Genomic DNA, 20,817 nt, shown 5'->3' on the forward strand with positions numbered 1-20,817 from the left:
TCTGAAATAACATATTCTCTGTAATCTTTATGGTATAAAGCAAATCATGAGCCTTAGAGGTTCGAGCTTTGCCTTAGGCAAATTCCTTAACTTCCATAGGCCTCAGTTTCTCCTTCTTGGAAATGGGGATAAACAAACGACCTTACATGGCTGTTTGCATGAACTGACGGCAGGGTCCACAGTGCTGGCACAAGGTGGGTGGGTCTGCCATACCACGTGGTCCGTGGCCCTCAGGTAGCCCAGGCCTGCAATGATACCCACAGTGGATGTTGCACGCCTGGTCCCAGCTACAAGCTCCGGGCCTGACAGACACTCAAATGCAGGTGGGTTGGTTAGGACAGGGAGGGCCGAAGAGCCCTGCACTGCAGCCACCTGCACCGCGGCCCAGGCAGGGGGCGTGCTCCTAGACGCCCGTGGCGGGGCCGACCCCGGGCTGTGGGAGGCTGCGGGGTCGGAGGGGACAGCGGGCCGGGCCGGCGAGCGGGCGAGCAAGGAGTTAAGCCGGGCGGCAGGGCGAGCGCCTGTCAGACGCGAGCATGTGCAGTTTGCAGCGCATCCGTACTATGGGTGAGTGCCGCCGCCGCCGCCGGGGGCTCCATTCCTCCAGGGCAGCGGCGGCTGCGGCCCCCTGCCCCCGCGCCGCCGCGGCGGACGCCGACACACAATGCGGGACTAGGCGCGGTGCGGGAGTGCCAGGCGGCGTGGGGGTGCCAGGCGGCGTGGGGGAGGCACGGCCCGCAACTCCGCGCGGGGGGAGCTGGAGCGCCGGGTTTGGGGGCGGGGAGCAGGCGGCGCAGGAGAGCGCCCCGGGTCCCAGCGCTGGAGGAGGAGCGGGAGCCAGCCCTGGAGACTGCGCTCCTGGCCGCACCTGCTCCCGGCAGGCGGCCGGCCCTGCCCTGCCCCTGCCCACGGCCCCTGCCCCGCACCGGTAGGTACCCCAATGCCCGCAGACAGGCCTTTCCACCGCCGGGAGAGGTGGCCGCGCGGGGCCGGCAGCCCCGAGCGCAGGGGGCGCGGGCGATGGGGACGGTGATGGGGAAGACCGGGCGACCGGACTTGGGGCTCTGGCTGATCCCGCTTCCTCTTTGCTTTCGGTTTCGAGGCTGCTGCCCCGGTTCGAGAGCGAGCCGCAGATTAGATAGATGGTGCGCCCGGGCTTGGATTCCCTGCGGGGGATGGGCGCACAGGGGGGCGTGTTGAGGAAGGGGGTGCGCGTTGGCAACTTTCCCCGCCTGAAACAAAGGGGTGTCGGGGGAAGCGAGGGGCAGCGGAAGGTTGACACCCCCTCTTCTTCCGGGCGGAGAGCACCCAGGAGGCCACATCGGGAGGTTGGAAGGGGGTGACAGTCTGGGTGGAAGCTGGGGAGCCAGGGCTTTGGAGTGGGAACCACGGACCCTCCTAGTTAGAAGCTGAGGACTTTGCTGAAGGGAAGGGAACGCTGCCAAAAGGACCCCGCAGCCTTCTCCCCAGGGTGCATGGAAAAACTGGGTGATGGTGGACCCCACACCTAGACGCCCTCGACTCCCCAGGTCCGTGTCCTGGGGCCCAGCCCAGCCCCCTGGCTGCCAGCTCTTCACCTGCCCTCCCTGATCTCTGGTCCTCCGTAAAAGATGCCTAGCTGAGATGGCAAGTGTTACAGCCCGGTTCCTGGCAAGGGTAGGGAGACATTGGCCTCTTTCCCAGGTGTCTTCCTTTCCCTCTTTCTATGCTCAGTCAGAAACCGACCCCCTTCCCTTCCTTCCCAGGACTGTCTCCTTTCTTTCCCCAGGGTTTCCCTGGGGGTGTTTGGCTGCCTTAGGTACAGAGCTTGGAGGTAGGAGGGCAGGGTGTTCGGGCACTGCTCAAGGCTCTCCCTGGAGGGAAAGAGCAGGACCCCAGGGAGCTGTCTGCTGGTGTAACCTTGGGGCTCTGCTCACCAATTCTCGTGTGTTCTCAGCACCCTAGTAATAAGTGAGCTGTTGCCGTGGCTATCAGCCTTGGGTAATGGAGAGGCCTGGGTTTCTCTCTGCTGTACCAGGAAGAGGGGTCAAGGGAGGGCCAAGCAACCTGCCTTGGGGGTGTTACAGTGTCTTTCTCTCTAGAAAACAAATGGGCCAGGTTCCAGGTCCCCGGTCCTTGGCCTTGTGTCTCCAGGAACAAGGTGCCTCCAGTTCTGAGCTGGCTTACATGTGACCACCAGCTCCTATCCTGTGGCAGGACAGCCCTTTGGGAGCTCAGATTTTTTCCCTGGTTGGAAGACAGATACATCTGCTTGCCTGTGAGACAGAAGGCACTGGAGGGCCGGGGACTAGTGGAGGACTCTCCCGCCTGCTCGTGTGAATGAACTAATGATACAAGTAGCTTGGGCCAGGGTGGGCCTGCCAGAACACTTTGCTCTAGAGACACCTTGCTCAGGGGTGCGCTGAGATGACTCTTAGCCCCCATCCCTCAGTTTTGTGTTTGGAGACAGATATAGGCAACTGGAGAGAGAGCGTGGCAGGCGTTGGGTGGGGACGACAGGCTTTCTTTAGTGTTGATTTTGGTCACTTATAGGTACAGGAGCAAGGGAGGTTCCAGGACCAATAAGGAGTAGCAGGAGAAAACTGAGTCCCCTGAGCTATAGATTTGTGGCCCTGCAATTTGTGGCTAATGTCGGATGCAGGTACTAGACCAGAGAAGCACAGCTAGGCCCACTCCTATGGACCTTCCCACTCTAACAGGGCAGGCAGGGTTGATTATCACTCAAGGCCCCATAGGAGGGGCTTTATTGGTTTATCCCAAGCTGTTTATTCGGAGCTGAGAGTGATGATATGGAGGCCCGACCTCCGAGCCTCCAGTGGTGAGAGGATGGACTTTTCTGTGGCATGTTCCTCAAATATACTGACCTTAAGATGGGAAACTGATACTCTCCTAACTTCCTGTTTTGAAGTGATGAGGCACGAATTATTACATTTATAAGTGAGTTAAGACCCTCAAGTCCTTGAATGAAAGATATTAAATGAGTTAGTGAGCATTATACTGTGTTTATTTTCGTTGTATCAGATTTACATATTGTTTCTAAAGGGAAAGGTGTCATTTTACAGGAAGGGACCAAATTACAGCTTTTGTGGTAGGCAAAGCTCAGTGTTGGTTTTAAAAGTGTAGTTTTTATCAGAAAAGCTCTTGCTGCAGCACTTAAGCAGCAAGTGTTTTTTTCTGCCTACCTCCCAGGAGCTCCTTCCTGGTGGACTTTTTCCTGGTAGACAGTTTCCAGCTAGAATGTTAGTGACTGTCAGCCTCTAGTTTCTGAGGAGGGTCTCCAATGATGTTGGGGACTCTGATGTCATAAGGAGAGACCTGGGTAAGGGCAGTAGAGTGAGGCAGCTTGATCTTATCGGCAACTATATCAGATCTGGCTGTCCTTGAGGGGAGGGAAGGGATAGCTAACCCTCCCAGAGCCTGGCTGTTTTCAAGTTTGTATCCTTTTACTCTTCTCCTCCCTCCTCTCCCCACCTCCCATGTACAGACAAGGTGGTTTGGGTGTGTTTTTCAATTGCAGAAACCTTCCTTTTAAGGCGAGGATAATTTCTGACCTGGCAAAGTCTTATCTCCCTTTGTGGCAACACCTGGCTAAGGAGGGAATATCAGACGGGATTCTCATGTTCTGAGCTGAGGAATTTCAGCCTCTGTTGGCCAGATCTTCTTCTTACTCTACATCACTTCTCAGAAATCAGGCTTTGTCTTTGAAAAGTAAAGTGAAAGCTGATTTCTAGGGAAGGGGTATGAGGGGGGCACTTTTGGTTTGCTCCCCTTAGGGAAACTGAGTCCCACTGAGAGTTGGCACGCTGGCTGTGGTGTGTGAGAATGCATGTGTTGGGGAAGTTTTCCTTTCCTGGGATTTAAGGGCATTTAAAATCAAGTACCCGAGTAGATCCATAGGTCATACTTTTCTGCTATAAGATAAAGATGCACTCGTAGAATTTACATACCAGGGTGTTTGGTTCAAGATGTATATTTGCCTCAGACTTTGAGCTGTGGGATGCCCCATGCTGCTGTGATTCAAGGAAAAGGCAGTGGTTTGCACCCTGAGACACACATCCATAGATAGAACTGAGGCTAAGTCAACCATCACATTTCCAGGCTAGAAAAGAAGGTTTGCTCCTTTCCCTGTTCTCACATTCATCAGGCTGCATTTATACGTAGTGTGGACTTCGGCTCTTCTCCCCTGTGAGGCTATACTTCATGTTCATTTTAACATCAGTTCCCCTATGTATAAATGTAGTGGAGTTGAGGTGACAGAGTGATGCTGGCCCCCTGCTCCTTCAAAGGATGGTTCTAAAAGGTGACTTTCCACCCTCCTCTGATTTTGGTGCTTGCACTTACCTTTGGATCACAATCCAGTCTGGCAGTTTGAGGAGCAACCAAAGTCATTGACAATTCGCGTTTTTGAACATCCAGCTTTTCACCGTCCTTTACTCTGCTGGCTCCCCAGTAGGGAGTTTAATATTTTTTTCAGGATTCTTGCCTCCCAGTGTGGCTGGTATTGTAGAAAAGACAGCATCTTTGAAATGAGGGCAAACCGTCTACACGGACAGGTCTCGGGTCCTCAGATTGCTCCTTCCAGTTGCTCCATCTTCTAGAAGCATGACAGTTTTTTTTTTTGTTTTTTGTTTTTTTCAATAAGACTTCAGCTTTCAATTAATGTAGGGAGAGCTAATAAATATGAAAAGATGAGGGGAGAGATCACTTTCTGCCACTCCTTTGCTTCCCAAAAGCCCCTCATTCAAAACATACTGGATTATCCACTTCTGACTGCTTTTGCAGTTAGACTTGAATGACGAATGCCATCTAGCTGGCCCATTCATTCATTGTTTCCTTTCAGTTATTAAGAGGCACCCCTGTCACATGAGCTTCTGGAATGATCTGTTTCCATTGGAAAGGTCACTCACCCTGAGTTTTAGTAAGGCCTTGACATCAGCCCTGAGGAGCTAGGGATGCCAGCCAAGGAGATTGAAGGGCCACAAAGAGAGGATTCTTTTCTAGACTTCTGAGGGGTGATTCATGCTTCAAGATAAAATGTGCTTCCTGGGGCTCCATGGTTTCATTGCTTGCACAGTCAGTGGAGGGACAGGCCCTGGTGCAGCGAGAAGCCCACCTTGCTGACAATAACTGCCATTCTTCAGAGCACCGACAGGGACTTGTTTTTAGCCCACTGACAACCCCCATCTCCTTTTTCATTGCTGTCCTTGGCCAAACCCCATTTTAGTCCCTAAGTCCTTAGGATCTCTCTCCTCCTTGTTCCCAATCAAAAAGGCCTTTTCGAAGTCAGGAATAAGGTGGCCAGAGCATTGGTCTTACTTTCATCTACTTTCTTAAAGAAAATATGGACAAGAAATACCATTACCACTGGGCAAAACACAAGCAGAGGTTCCAGATTTTTGTCTTGTTTTCTTTTTTTTGTCTTGGCATAAGCAATGAGATGACCTTCTTACACTGACCTATAGATGCTGTAAAGCTTTCATATAGCCTGCACACATGGTGAGAGCTTATTAAATCACCAGCTGTGGTACTTGGATGTGATCAGATACCCTGATTTCTAGGTCATTGGGCAATGATTCGTTTGTGTGTGAGCTGATGGTTGGCAAAGGCTTCAGGAATCAGGAAATCTGGGATCCCTCCCTGACTCACTCACTTGTGTGACCTTGGACAGCCCATTTCAGCCCTTTGAGACTTAATTCCACAAATAGAGCTTCAGCTGGCTTCAGTGATCATGGCAATAACAATGACAGCCACCATTTATTAGGCTAAGCATTTACATATGTTGTTTTCTCACAGCAATGAGATAGCTACTATTAATTATACCCATCTAACAGCTGGAAACACTGAGGCTCTGTAAGATAAAGTGATCACACATATCATACTGCTAGTAAGTGTCTAAACTGGGACTTGAACTGAGATCTATCTGATTCATTTTTTTTTAATAAAAAAAAAATTTCTAGAGATGGGGTCTCTCTCTGTCACCCAGGCTTTAGTGCAGTGGCACAGTCATAGCTCACTGCAGCCTTGAAATCCTGGGTTCAAGCGATCCTCCCGTCTCAGCCTCCCTAGAACTACAGGCATGTGCCACCACACCTGGCTACTTTTTAAATTGTTTATGTGGAGACAGAGTCTCTATAACTCCCTTTGTTGCACAGACTGACCTCAAACTCCTGGCCTCAAGCAATCCTCCTGCCTCAGCCTCCCAAAGTGCTAGGATTACAGGGATGAGCCACATTTCCCAGCCAGTCTGAATCTATTATGTTTTATAAGCTTGGATCAGATGATAGAACAAATGTTTGGGAGAGGGTAAAAGTGGAGGCAGTATAGGTTAACATATAAAAAGGAGAATTGACCGGGCGTGGTGGCTCACGCCTGTAATCCCAGCACTTTGGGAGGCCAAGGCGGTTGGATCACCTGAGGTCAGGAGTTCAAGACCAGGCTGAGCAACATGGTGAAACCCCGTCTCTACTAAAAATACAAAAATTAGCTGTGCATAGCAGCTAGTGCTTGTAGTCCCAGATACTTGGGAGACTGAGGCAGGAGAATCACTTGAACTTGGGAGGCGGAGGTTGCAGTGAGCTGAGATTGTGCCATTGCACTCCAGCCTGGACAAGAGCAAAATTCCGTTTCAAAAAAAAAGAGAGAGAGTTGATGTGGATTAAACACAACTAGTTAAAAGGAGACAGAAGTACAGATTCTTATTTGAAAAACATCATCTCAATGAATGTTCAGTAAGGAGAGGTCTGTACCAGTAGACCAGATGGCCTGGGAGTTACTGTAAAGGGAACATGCTTTCTGCTTGGCATAGGAATATATCTCATAAACCCCATTTAATTTTGATGCCAAAATTTTCCTCTTGCTTAACGGTCTGTTTGGGCAACATTTTTCTTTCTGTTATCCTACTGTCACTAGTCATAGAAGCTTATCTTTACAGATTCTTGACCCCAATCCTCATCCTCCAACCTAGTTTCTGGGCCTTTCCCTGCCTATCATAATTCAGCTGTGGAGACCTGAGTATGACTCTGGGGTCCCAGCTACACTGAGCAAAGTACAGCAAGCATTAGAATATCCTGTTCTTCTGAGAAAGTATAGCCACTGATTTCTGCATTCAAAGGTGACCAGCTAGTGGATTGGGATCCATTCTTATTTGTTCCAAGCAAGTTGTCTTCTGCCTTTTTTTTTTTTTTTGACAAGGTTTTGCTCTGTCACCCAGATTGGAGTGCAGTGGCACAATCCTAGTTCAATGAAGCCTCTATCTCCTGGGCTCAAGGGATCCTCTAGCCTCAGCCTTCCAAGTAGCTGGGACTACAGGTGCACCACCACACCTGGCCTCTTCCATCATTTTGAAGTATTCATGGAAGAGGCATGAGGGTTGAGGTGGTGGTCCAAGGAAGGTGAGCTGACGTCTCTTGGAGAGCTAGCATGGTGCCATATGATGGATCAGTGTGCAAGGGGTCAGGAGACTTGGGTTCTTCTCGTACCTCAGTGACTCTGGGCATGTGATGTAAGTTTTTTGGCTTTTAGTTTTCTTATCCTTTGGACAAGATATTCTATAACATCTCTTCAGGTAATAATACCAGATGATCCAGGCTTTCCTGAGAAAGGTTGAGGTTCTAGCCTTTCTCAGGAAATAACTCAGCTGGTCTGGAACTGTCAGAAGTCAGAGCTGGGAGGGAAGAGATGGTGTTAAAGGAGAAGGAGGCCAAATTGGAAGCTAAGGGACAAAGTCAGAGCTGGAGGAAGTCCCTTCTCAAGAAGGGGGACTAGGTCTGGTCACTGCTCTTTTTGTTTGTTTGTTTGTTTTTTGAGATAGAGTTTGGCTCTTGTTGTCCAGGCTGGAGTGCAATGGCGTGACTTCGGCTCACTGCAAACTCCACCTCCCGGATTCAAGCGATTCTCCTGCCTCAGCCTCCCGAGTAGCTGGGATTAGAGGCATGTGCCACCACACCTGGCTAATTTTGTGTTTTTAGTAGAGACGGGATTTCTCCACGTTGGTCAGGCTGGTCTGGAACTCCCAACCTCAGGCCCGCCTCAGCCTCCCAAAGTGCTGGGATCACAGGCTTGAGCCACCATGCCCAGCCCAGTCATTACTCTTTTAACCACTTCAGTGGGGCACCAGAGAGGTGGTGTCTGTACACCCTTATACTCACCATTCCAATGTCATGGAGAGAAACCCTCATGTCTTGTCTTAAAACGTAAACTGAGCCAGGCAGAGTGGCTCATGCCTGTAATCCTAGCACTTTGGGAGACGGAAACAAGAGAATCCCTTGCCAGTTCAAGACTAGCCTAAGCAACACAGTGAGACCTTATCTCTACACAAAATTGGCTAGGCATGGTGGCGCATGTCTGTACTCCCAGTTCCTTGGGAGGTTGAGGTGGGAGGATCACTTAAGCCCGGGAAGTCAAGGCTGCAGTGAGCTGTGACCGCACCACTGCACTCCAGCTTGGGCAAAAGACTGAGACCCTGGGGACTCCAGGGCCTGCTTCAGTCCAGGATTCTTCCCCCATCCCTGCTCCTCTGCCACTTGGGTCTCCAGAACTTGAGGTCTCTGGTTGGTATTTTTTTGTTTTTGTTTTTTAGAGACAGCATGTTGTTCTGTCACCCAGGCTGGAGTGCAGTGGCACAATCATAGCTCACTGTAGCCTTGAACTCCTGGGGTCAAGCAGTCCTCCCACTTCAGCCTCCTGAGTAGCTAGGACTATAGGTGCACCACCTATATTAGCACCTGGCTAATGTAGCTGATGCTTTCTGGGCAACTCAATGTTAGTGAGAATATACCCCCTCTGTTGCCCTAACTACCTGAAAGGGCAAGGCTAAGCCATATACTCAGCCCAGGAACTCAGGGGACACGTCTTCTTTGTTCATGGAATTGGGCTAGGGCTAGGCTGTCTTCAGTTCCCTTTGAACAAGTCTTTTTCTTTCTTTATTTCTTTTTTAAATGGAATCTGGCTCTGTTGCCAAGCTGGAGTGCAGTGGTGCAATCTCGACTCACTGCAACCTCTGCCTCCTGGGTTCAGGAGGTTCTCCTGCCTCAGCCTCCTGAGTAGCTGGGACTACAGGTGCACGCCACCACCCCCAGCTAAGTTTTGTATTTTTAGTAGAGATGGGATTTCACCATGTTGGCCAGGATGGTCTCGATCTCTTGACCTCATGATCTGCCTGCCTTGGCCTTCCAAAGTGCTGGGATTACAGGCATGAGCCACCACACCTGGTCCAAACAAAGCCATTTTCTAAGGACCCTTGGATTATTTCATTCCTTGGTACATCTTCTATTTTCATTTCATCATATTCAAGGTTGAGGAGCAAATGAGTTCCCATTGAATCCACCAAACCAATATTTTCCATCCCTGCCTATCTTATGTTCTCCTCAGCTCTTATTTCCCTATCTCCATTATTTCTAATGGTGGTACCATGCTACCGGGGGGATGAGAGATGATTTCATTTGGTACAGGGACAAACATTTCATTTTAATAGCTATGTTTCTAATGAGTATAAAGAAACATGACTCATTGGAATGTACTCATCAAGCAACTTAATTTTGCCTCCCACTGTCTCTTTATGTTTATCCAGTGGGATTAGTTCTTTCCCTGGTCTAGGGTGAAAACTTGGGCCCTGTAACTTTTCTGGTTATTCATAGGAGAAGGTTCTGTGATCACTTTAAGTCTTACAAGCATAGTCTCAACTAAGTACATAATATACCCAATCTATGAAGAAGAGTCTCATGGAAAAAACTAAAAAATAAAATAAAATAAAAATACATCTACTCCTTTGTCACTGGACTGGGAGGGGCAGGAAAGTGCTCACTGGGTACATTGTCTGCTGGTTTCCAGCTTCATGGTGCATATTTTTATCAGATTCTCAGAGAACCCTCCCTACCCTCCCAATTGCTGGGATATCTCACTTCTATTGTCTTGAAAAGAGCAAATTATCAGCCAGGTGAGGTGACTCACACCTGTAATCCCAGCACTTTGGGAGGCTGAGACGGGGCGATCACCCGAAGTCAGAGTTCGAGACCAGCCTGGCCAACATGGCGGAAACCCTGTCGCTACTAAAAATACAAAAATTAGGCCGGGCGCGGTGGCTCAAGCCTGTAATCCCAGCACTTTGGGAGGCCGAGGCGGGCGGATCACGAGGTCAAGAGATCGAGACCATCCTGGCTAACACTGTGAAACCCCGTCTCTACTAAAAAATACAAAAAACTAGCCGGGCGAGGTGGCGGGCGCCTGTAGTCCCAGCTACTCGGAGGCTGAGGCAGGAGAATGGCGTGAACCCGGGAGGCGGAGCTTGCAGTGAGCTGAGATCCAGCCACTGCACTCCAGCCTGGGCGACAGAGCGAGACTCCGTCTCAAAAAAAAAAAAAAAAAAAAATACAAAAATTAGATAGGCGTGGTGGCAGGTGCCTGTAATTCCAGGGAGGCTGATGCAGAAGAATTGCTTGAACCCTGGAGGCGGAGGTTGCAGTGAGCTGAGATTGCACCACTGCATACCAGCCTGGGAGACAGAGCAAGACTCTGTCTCAAAAAAAAAAAAAAAAAAAAAAAAGAGCAAATTATCCTCTATTCTAGATCATTGCTCCTTCCTCAGCCCCTGAAATCCAGTGGTTCACCTCTCTAGCCTCTTTCAGCTAAGGTCCTTCAGTCTGCCCAAGGGGCCATCTCAGAGAAGACCTGCTCTGACCTCAAGCCAGCCCACATTAGTGCATGTGGCCCACATTGGTCCAAGAAAACAATGATACATCCCTGGGCGCAGTGAACCTGGGAAGGCAGGCTGACCCCAGCTCAGCAGTCTCCCTTGGCTCCTCCAACAGCAGATGGCCAACTTGTGTCCCATCCTTTGGATGTCTCAATAGGTGGTCAGGTGCAAGTCCACCATGTCCTCCCAGTTGCAGGGGACAGACATCAAGTTTCCTGAGCGGTCCTGGTGAATCCCCCTCTCACCAACTTGATAGGAGGGCCAGTTCTCTATGGGGATAGGATGAGATATCACAGCACACTAACAGCAACCCCAAAGTTCCTCCACAAAGATTCTTCCCCATTCTCTGCCCATTCTAACCCTCTATACCCTCAGCTTGAGAGAGGGGCCCTTGCGCACCTCTTTTGAAAATGGGCGTCCTTCTCTGGTGTCACACTTACGCGCATTATACCTGTTGCATCTTGCTGCCTTAGTTAAGACTTTTTGATTTAACATCTTGTTATATGTGTATCATCAAAACCATCATTGTCACAATAAGCCTGTGATTTCGTGGATATTATTGCTTAGAATAAGGCTACAGTACATATTTAACTGAAAAAAAAACTGACTTAAGTGAAAAGGTTAATGACAACAACTGACATTTATTGATAACTTATAATGCCAGATTGCTGTTTGTAGTACAGTAAACATGATTTCTCACTTAATCCTCATGAGGAAGGTACTTATATTTTCTCTCTATTTTACAAAGAAATAAACTGAGCCTGGGCACAGTGGCTCACGCCTGCAACCCCAGCACTTTGGCAGGCTGAGGCAAGTGGGTCACTTGAGGTCAGAAGTCTGAGACCAACCTGGCCAACATAGTGAAACCCCAAATCGACTAAAAGTACAAAAATTATCCGGGCATGGTGGTGGGCGCCTGTAATCCCAGCTACTCAGGAGGCTGAGGCAGGAGAATCACTTGAAGCCAGGAGGCAGAGGCTGCAGTGAGCCGAGATTGCACCACTGCACTCCAGCCTGGGTGACAGAGCAAGATCCTGTCTTAAATAAATAAATAAATAAATAAATAAATAAATAAATAAATAAAAAATAGGCCGGGCGCAGTAGCTTACGCCTGTAATCCTAGCACTTTGGGAAGCTGAGGCAGGTGAGAAGATCACTTAAAGGCAGGAATTCGAGACCAGCCTGGCCAACATGGTGAAACCCTGTCTTTACTAAAAATACAAAAATTAGCTAGGTGTGGTGGAGGGCGTCTATAATCCCAGCTACTCGGGAGGCTGAGGCAGGAGAATTGCTTGAACCCGGGAGGCGGAGGTTGCAGTGAGCCAAGATCGCACCACTGCACTCCAACCTGGGCGACAGAGCTAGACTCTGTCTCAATGAATGAATGAATAAATAAATAAATAAATAAATAAAGTGAGGCAGAGAGGTGAAGCAGCATGTCCAAGTCACATAATTGGTGTCAAAGCCGGGATTCGAATGGAAAGAATCTGACTCCAGATTACTAATCTGACTCCAGAGTACTCCAGAGTACTACCCTCTGTCATTTCCCGTAGGGCAATGGGCAGCCATGCCGAGTCATGAAGGTGGCATGCAGGGATGGGAAATGCTACCTTAGGAGATAATTGACATCCTTCGCCCTGGCATTCAAGCTCTCCATAGCCTTTACATTCTTTTCCAAACGTATCTCCCCAGCGCCCCCAGGAACTCCTTCTATGCCCTTTCCCAGAGCCTAATCCACTTGAACAACTAATCTGGCATACACACACCCACCCCTGCTTCAGTTGTTCCAATGCCTGAAGGGCACTCACCTGCCTTGCTGCCTACCCAAATTGTAGTCCTTTTAGAAGCCAGAGACCATTTCTGCTGCAAAAGTGCGTTTAAACAAAACCACTTCTGTTAGGATCTTTTAACTACTCTTATCATTTATCACCAGGTCACAATTATTATGTGCGTTTATGCAAAGGGCAGTGAACAAGAGTTGGCAAACACAGATCCTGATCTCTTCGTGCAGTGCCACTATCTGCTTGTTAGCATGCGGTTATCTGCTTGTCTGCTAACTTATGCAAGGCTCTCAACTTCTCTGAACGTTGGTTTCGTCTTTAAGGGGTGGGTCCAGATGATATTCCTTCAGTTTTTTAATATTCCATGGTTGTTTTGCTTGCCATATTGTCTCCACTGATTTTTAAGCTCCCGAAGGCTAGAACTCTGTTTTGTGTACCTTAATACATTTCAGGACCCTGTACAAGGTTTTACACACAGAAGGTATTTAATAAGGTTAGTTGGTTGGCTGCTGGGAAATAAGGCCTGTGATCACTCTGTTTTGGCCTTGACTGACCTTTAGAAATCACCTTCTGGGGCCGGGCACGGTGGCTCATGCCTGTAATCCCAGCACTTTGGGAGGCGATGGTGGGCGGATCACCTGAGGTCAGGAGTTTGAGACCAGCCTGACGAGCATGGAGAAACACCGTCTCTACTAAAAGTACAAAATTAGCCAGGCGTGGTGGCGCATGGCTGTAATCCCAGCTATTTGGGAGGCTGAGGCAGGAGAATTGCTTGAACCTGGGAGGCAGGGGTTGCAGTGAGCCGAGATCATGCCATCATGCCATTGCACTCCAGCCTGGACAACAAGAGCAAAACTCAGTCTCAAAAAAAAAAAAAAAAAAAAGAAGAAGAAGAAGAAATCACCTTCTGGGTGATCACCAGCAAGGACTTTGCAGTTCTCTTTTTAGCACACATTTATAACAAAAGTTTGGGTCCTATCTGTTGCATTTTTTTCTTTCTTTCTTTCTTTTTTTTTTTTTTGAGACGGAGTCTCGCTCTGTTGCCTAGGCTGGAGTGCAATGGCACGATCTCGGCTCACTGCAACCTCCACCTCCCAGGTTCAAGTGATTCTCCTGCCTCAGCCTCCTGAGTAGCTGGGACTACAGGCGCATGCTAACACACCCGGCTAATTTTTGTATTTTTAGTAGAGATGGTGATTCTCCATGTTGGTCAGGTTGATCTCAAACTCCTGACCTCAGGTGATCTGCCCACCTCAGCCTCCCAAAGTGCTGGGATTACAGGCATGAGCCACAGCGCCCAGCCTGTTGCCTTTTTCCTTTGGGAGACCTAACGTCATGCTGTTAAGGCCCACAGTCCTTTCTCTGCAATTTTGAAATCTGAAGCACTATAAAACCAAAAGCTTTTCTTTCACTCAAGTGACGGCAAAATCTGACTTGGTCTAACAGAGGCTCACACCACACAGTATGAATATTCATAGATGTCACCATAGAAACATGAATGTGCTTGATTAGTGGGTGCTGCCCCAGACCCTGCTGTGAGGATTATGTAATTTATGATATGTGCTCCACATTACCTTTTTTAAAATCTTTAAAATTCTGAATTCCAGGGGTTTTAGATAGGGGACTTTGGTGCTATATGACCTTCCTCAACAGAGATGCCATTGGCACTGGAGTGGGGCAGGTCTTTGGGCTCTTCAAACATTACAGAACCTCACCTGGGACCCTGCCTCATTGGCCTGTCCCTAATCTCAGCCCTGGCTCCAATGTAACTATAGCCTGTGGCCATGGCTTACCAACTTGATTTTTAAAAATATTATTTATCTTGGCTGGGTGGAATAGTTCATGCTTATAATCCCAGCACCTTGGGAGGCTGAGGTGGGAGGATCACTTGAGTCCAGGAGGTCAAGGCTGCAGTGACCTATGATCATGCCACTGCACTCCAGCCTGGCCAACAGAGCAAGACCCTGTCTCAAAAATAAATAAACGAAAATAATAAAATGTCATTTATCTTGATTAGTAAATATTTTGGCACTCCCTTAAATTTTGTGCCTGAGCTGAGTGCCTATCTTGTCTCACCCTAGTTCTAGCCTGTGGGTCAATCCCTCCATTTCTCCTAACCCCACTGCCATGACTCTGGGATGAACTGGTGTGTCCTCAGGGCGGGGGGGACTTGCTGGAGGTTTGCACTTCAGTTCAAGCTAGTTGGGACCTGTTGCCCCTAGGCCAAGTTAGCTCATGCGGAGAAGCTGGTTCCTAGAGGCATTTTCTTTGTTATTATTATTATTATTTTTAACCTCCAAGCATACCTGGAGGCATTTCCTATACCTGGATGTTTCTTTGGATACCAAATGAACATTGTTCCTCTACTTTCATCTGGAAGGTGATGCAGCTACTCATTTGAGTCAATTTGCTGGTTAATTCCTATAGCTGCTTTGACTGGATGTTTTAAAACTTTAAAAAATATCCAAATGCACATGAAAAATCATAAAAGCAACACAGAAATGCACAATAATGGAATCTAAGGTGTTCTGTTGTGTTTTTGATTTTGTTTTGTTTTGTTTTGTTTTTTTCATCTTCTGCCTTTTTTTTTTTCTTTTTTTCTTTTTTATTATACTTTAAGTTCTAGGGTACATGTGCATAACGTGCAGGTTTGTTACATATGTATACTTGTGCCATGCTGGTGTGCTGCACCCATCAACTCGTCAGCACCCATCAATTCATCATTTATATCAGGTATAACTCCCAATGCAATCCCTCCGCCCTCCCCCCTCCCCATGATAGGCCCGGGTGTGTGATGTTCTCCTTCCCGAGTCTGAGTGATTTCATTGTTCAGTTCCCACCTATGAGTGAGAACATGCGGTGTTTGGTTTTCTGTTCTTGTGATAGTTTGCTGAGAATGATGGTTTCCAGCTGCATCCATGTCCCTACAAAGCACGCAAACTCATCCTTTTTTATGACTGCATAGTATTCCATGGTGTATATGTGCCACATTTTCTTAATCCAGTCTGTCACTGATGGACATTTGGGTTGATTCCAAGTCTTTGCTATTGTGAATAGTGCCACAATAAACATACGTGTGCATGTGTCTTTATAGCAGCACGATTTATAATCCTTTGGGTATATACCCAGTAGTGGGATGGCTGGGTCATATGGTACATCTAGTTCTAGATCCTTGAGGAATTGCCATACTGTTTTCCATAATGGTTGAACTAGTTTACAATCCCACCAACAGTGTAAAAGTGTTCCTATTTCTCCACATCCTCTCCAACACCTGTTGTTTCCTGACTTTTTAATGATTGCCATTCTAACTGGTGTGAGATGGTATCTCATTGTGGTTTTGATTTGCATTTCTCTGATGGCGAGTGATGATGAGCATTTTTTCATGTGTCTGTGGCTGTATGAATGTCTTCTTTTGAGAAATGTCTGTTCATATCGTTTGCCCACTTTTTGATGGGGTTTGTTGTTTTTTCTTGTATATTTGTTTGAGTTCTTTGTAGATTCTGGATATTAGCCCTTTGTCAGATGAGTAGGTTGCAAAAATTTTCTCCCATTCTGTAGGTTGCCTGTTCACTCTGATGGTAGTTTCTTTTGCTGTGCGGAAGCTCTTTAGTTTAATTAGATCCCATTTGTCAATTTTTGCTTTTGCTGCCGTTGCTTTTGGTGTTTTAGACATGAAATCCTTGCCCATGCCTATGTCCTGAATGGTACTACCTAGGTTTTCTTCTAGGGTTTTTATGGTATTAGGTCTAACATTTAAGTCTCTAATCCATCTTGAAGTAATCTTCGTATAAGGAGTAGGGAAAGGATCCAGTTTCAGCTTTCTACTTATGGCTAGCCAATTTTCCCAGCACCATTTATTAAATAGGGAATCCTTTCCCCATTTCTTGTTTCTCTCAGGTTTGTCAAAGATCAGATGGCTGTAGATGTGTGGTACTATTTCTGAGGACTCTGTTCTGTTCCATTGGTCTATATCTCTGTTTTGGTACCAGTACCATGCTGTTTTGTTTTGTTTGAGACAGAGTGTTGCTCTTGTTGCCCTGATTGGAGTGCAGTGGTGAGATCTCAGCTCACCTGCAACCTCTGCCTCTTGGGTTCAAGCGATTCTCCTGTCTCAGCCTCCTGAGTAGCTAGGATTACAGGCATACACCACCACGCCCAGTTAATTTTTGTATTTTTAGTAGAGACAGGGTTTCACCTTGTTGGCCAGGCTGGTCTTGAACTCCTGACCTCGTGATTCACCCACCTTGGCCTCCCAAAGTGCTGGGATTACAGGTGTGAGCCACCGCACACGGCCTCTTGTTTTTTATTTATTTGTTCTTTTTTAAGAGACAGGGTCTCACTCTGTTGCCCAGGCTGGAGTGCAGTGGTGTGATCATAGCTCAAGGGATCCTCCCACGTGAGTAGCTGGGACTAGAGGCAGAGACTGTACCCTTATTTACTTTTTTGATGCAGAAACTGTACAGGAGCTATGACTGAGAGTTACAAGTGTCAATGGAAGAGCCAGGCCTAAAAAGTCCTGTTTCTGGACCTTCCACTGGCCAGGAGACCACTCCCCTCCTTAATCCCCAGTCCCCAGGTGTCCTCAGATGGTGGAGGACCCATGAATCAGCTATCCCCTCAACTGAAGGGCATATATATATATATATTATATATATATATTATATATGTTTACCCTTTGTTCCTGTTTAGCAGTGGTGGTCATACTTGTGGGAATTGAGGCTGCCTATCCCCCACCATTAAATAACCAGCCCTTCTCAGAGTCTGAGCCGTAAGTATTTCTGACACTGCCTTTTTAACCTATTGGAGGTCTTCTGGGATCATCACTTCTCTACCCCTATTCCTGTCCATGCTTCCTCACAATATAGCATTTTCCATAAATATACTAAAGCATCCTCTTACATACTGTTTACTCATCTTCTTGTCCATTAAGGAAGATATTCCACAGACCAAGCCTGGCACCTATTTATTTGACTTCATCTGAACAATCTTTGCCTCCAGACATTGAAACATTTATGATTTCCCTGGCCTCTTCAGATAACTTGTGGTCTTCTACCTATTGTCATTACGCTGGAAAATGCTGAGATGTAATGTAATTTGAATTAGTCAGGGAAATGAAATTTCCCAAAGGTGCCAAACTGAATAGTTTTCTTAAGCTCCATAGGTTGACTACATTGTCTGTGTACCCAGCTGATATCAATAAAAGACCTTTAGTGGGGCACAGTGGCCACTGCCTATAATCCCAGTGCTTTGGGAGGCCAAGGCAGGAGGATCACCTGAGGCCAGGAGTTTGAGACCAGCCTGAGCAACATAGCAGGACCCCATAGCTACAAAAAAATTAAGAAATTACCTGGGTGTTGGCCATGTGCCTGTAGTCCTAACTACTTGGGAGGCTAAGGCAGGAAGATTGCTTGAACCCAGGAGTTTGAGTTTATGGTGACCTGTGATCACATCGCTCAACTCCAGCCTGGGCAACAGAGCAAGACCTTGTTTCTAAAATTAAATAACTAATACAATAAATAAAGCCATTGCCTTGGCTGGGCTCAGTGGCTCCTGCCTGTAATCCCAGCACTTTGGGAGGCCAAGGTGGGTGGATCACCTGAGGTCAGGAGTTCAAGACCAGCCTGACCAACATGGTGAAACCCCGTCTCTACTAAAAATACAAAAAAGATCAAGCATGGTGGTGTGCACCTGTAATCCCAGCTACTCGAGAGACTGAGACAGGACAATCGCTTGAACCCAGGAGATGGAAGCTGCAGTGAGCCAAGATCGCCCCACTGCACTTCAGCCTGGGCGACAGAGGGAGACTCCGTCTTAAAAAAGAAAAACCAACAACAACAAAACACATTGCCTTTATTCTGAGAGATTGATCACTTGAAGCCACCTTAATTCTGCTCACTCCTTCGTCTTTCTTGGCATTGCAGTTTCCCTTGCTTTTAGGGCACATTATCTGAAATGGTAGCCTTGTCTTTTATTTAGTAAATATTTGTAAATATAAGTTTTTAAGAGTCAGTATAATGCCTCAACCATACTCTAAAGGAGAAAGAAATAACAGAAAGTTAGTTATAATACTGTAGGGGTCAAAGCAAAGTCTCCCCTTTGCCTTCTGAAGGTTTGCTGAAAAATCAACTCACAAAACTCAGATTAATTGGAGAAAAAGCATATAAACTCTACTAATGTGTGTACAGGGAGAACCACAGAGTGATTGCCCACCCTCCATCGTGGCTCAGAAGCTTACAGAACGTCTTGGCAAACCAGGTATGGGAGAGGGGCAATGAGGAATTCTGTTGACGGGTAATAAAAGATTACGAGGGAGGAACGAATGGATCGGGAACAGACATTAACTTGTAAAGGGTCTGTTCAGGTGTGGTTTTCAGATGTGGTTACATTCTTGGTCTTACAGAGGAGAAGAAAAAACAATTGTTCTCTTTGGTGGATCTGCATCTTAGGCAGATAAAGGAACTTCAGAGAACTTCATCCTCCTTTGGGAGAGTTGATGGGTAGTGGGGAGAAGGTCAGAGAGACCTGGAGGTATTGGTTTCTGAGCCCCAGCAATACATCATTATGTATTCTAATATGTGCTTGCTTGGGCACAACCATACAGAAGGCAGCAGGATGCAGTCAGATGCTTGAACCTTTGCATAGACTCACCAAGAATGTAACATCCACAAACACCCACAAGATACAGGTGTATTGTATGAGTGACTCAAATACCAGGAGAGGTGCTCCTGGGGTTGACATGACTTTCCAAAATGCTGAGCCATTCCTGGTAAAGCTCCAAAGAACACAGAGTACAGTATCCCCTCCATTTTGCATGCTAGTGGTGTTCCTAGACAACTCAGCATGTGTTAAAATCGTGCAAAACCCCGCTGTGTTTATTTTAGAAAGGGAGTTCGAATCTTGATATAGATCATTATAAATGGACATTTTACCTCTGTGATGTCCAGTAGAACGTTACAAAGTCATGTGGGAGAGTTATTTTGTTGGCCGTGTGGGAATTGCATTCCAGGTGTCCACTTGTAAGTACCTGTGGCATTCCCCACCTACCATGGTGCTGGCAGAGCTGCCCTTCAGCTCTTTCTCAGCCCGGCACTGGAAGGAGGGCCCAGAACTGGGATACCTGCGTTCTCGGCCTGGGCTATCGTGTCTCAGTATTTGTATGACCTTAGGTAGGTTACACTTAACTCCACGTGCCTGGGTCTCCTCTCTGTAAAAGGGATGACCATGACACATGCTTCTGGCCTAACCTCGGGACGGATGCCCACTGTGCTGCCCTCCCGCGACCCCAGACAATCCAGGGCATTCGTGTGTGCCCACAGCATATACCCTATCCACGAGGTCTCCCTCGCTGTGATTTCTCCTTACTATTTAAACATCCTTAGGTCTCTCTTATCTTGAAAGAGAGAGATAGAGAGAAAGAAAGGCACGGTGGCTTACGCCTGTAATCCCAGCACTTTGGGAGGCCAAGGCAGGTGGATCACCTGAAGTCAGGAGTTTGAGACCAGCCTGGCCAACATGGTGCAACTCCATCTCTACTAAAAATACAAAAATTAGCCAGGCTTGGTGGCAGGCACCTGTAATCCTAGCTACTTGGGAGGCTGAAGCAGGAGAATCGCTTGAACCTGGGAGGCTGAGGTTGCAGTGAGCCGAGACTGTGCCATTGCACTCTAGTCTGGGCAACAAGAATGAAACTCTGGCTCAAAAAAAAAAAAAAAGACAACAACAACAACAAAAAACAAAAAGAAAGAAGGAAAGAAAAATAAAAGAAAGAAAGAAAGAAGAAAGAAAGAAAGAAAGAAAGAAAGAAAGAAAAGGGGAAGGGAAGAGAATAGGAAGAAAGGAGGGAGGGAGAGCGAGGACACCTGTCTCACCTCTGCTTCTCTTCCAGCAGCTTTTCTCTCTCTTTTTCTTCACAAACTAATTTCTCAAGAGTCATCGCACACACTATCTTAGTTAGCTCCCCTCACAGTTCTCCTCCATCTTTTCTTTCTGTAGCGATGGGGTCTCACTATATTACTCAGGCTGATTTTGAACTCCTGAGCTCAAGTGATCCACCTCAGCCTCCCAAAGTGCTGGGATTACAGGTGTGTGCCACCACGCCTGGCCTAAAGGAAGCATTTTTCTTTCTTCTTAAAAAAAAAAAAATTCTAGACAGGGTCTCACTCTGTTGCCCAGGATGGAGTGCAGTGGCATAATCACAGCTCACTGCAGCCACGACCTCCTGGGCTCAAGGATCCTCCCACCTCAGCCTCCCAAATGGCTTGGACCACAGGCCTGCACCACCATGCCTGGCTACCTTTTAAATTTTTTGTAGAGATGGGATCTTGCTATGTTACCCAGGCTGGTCTC

General features: G+C 47.4%; 1 protein-coding gene across 3 annotated transcripts in view; it reads left to right on the plus strand.

The window, feature by feature from the left end:
- The first annotated feature begins 289 nt into the window (after positions 1-289).
- Positions 290-20,817, plus strand: part of TMEM229B (transmembrane protein 229B) — a 48,017-nt gene continuing 27,489 nt past the window's right edge. Inside the window, exon 1 of one of the 3 annotated variants that reach the window (XM_033187664.1) lies at positions 290-567. The gene's annotated coding sequence lies outside the window, so the exon portion shown is untranslated. Of the gene's footprint in view, positions 929-20,817 lie in introns of all 3 variants that reach the window. The other 2 variants (XM_033187658.1, XM_033187661.1) reach the window with 2 other exon arrangements.

Source organism: Trachypithecus francoisi, unplaced genomic scaffold (genome assembly GCF_009764315.1).
Source record: "Trachypithecus francoisi isolate TF-2019V2 unplaced genomic scaffold, Tfra_2.0 Lachesis_group3, whole genome shotgun sequence".
NCBI classification, from domain to species: Eukaryota; Metazoa; Chordata; class Mammalia; order Primates; family Cercopithecidae; genus Trachypithecus; species Trachypithecus francoisi.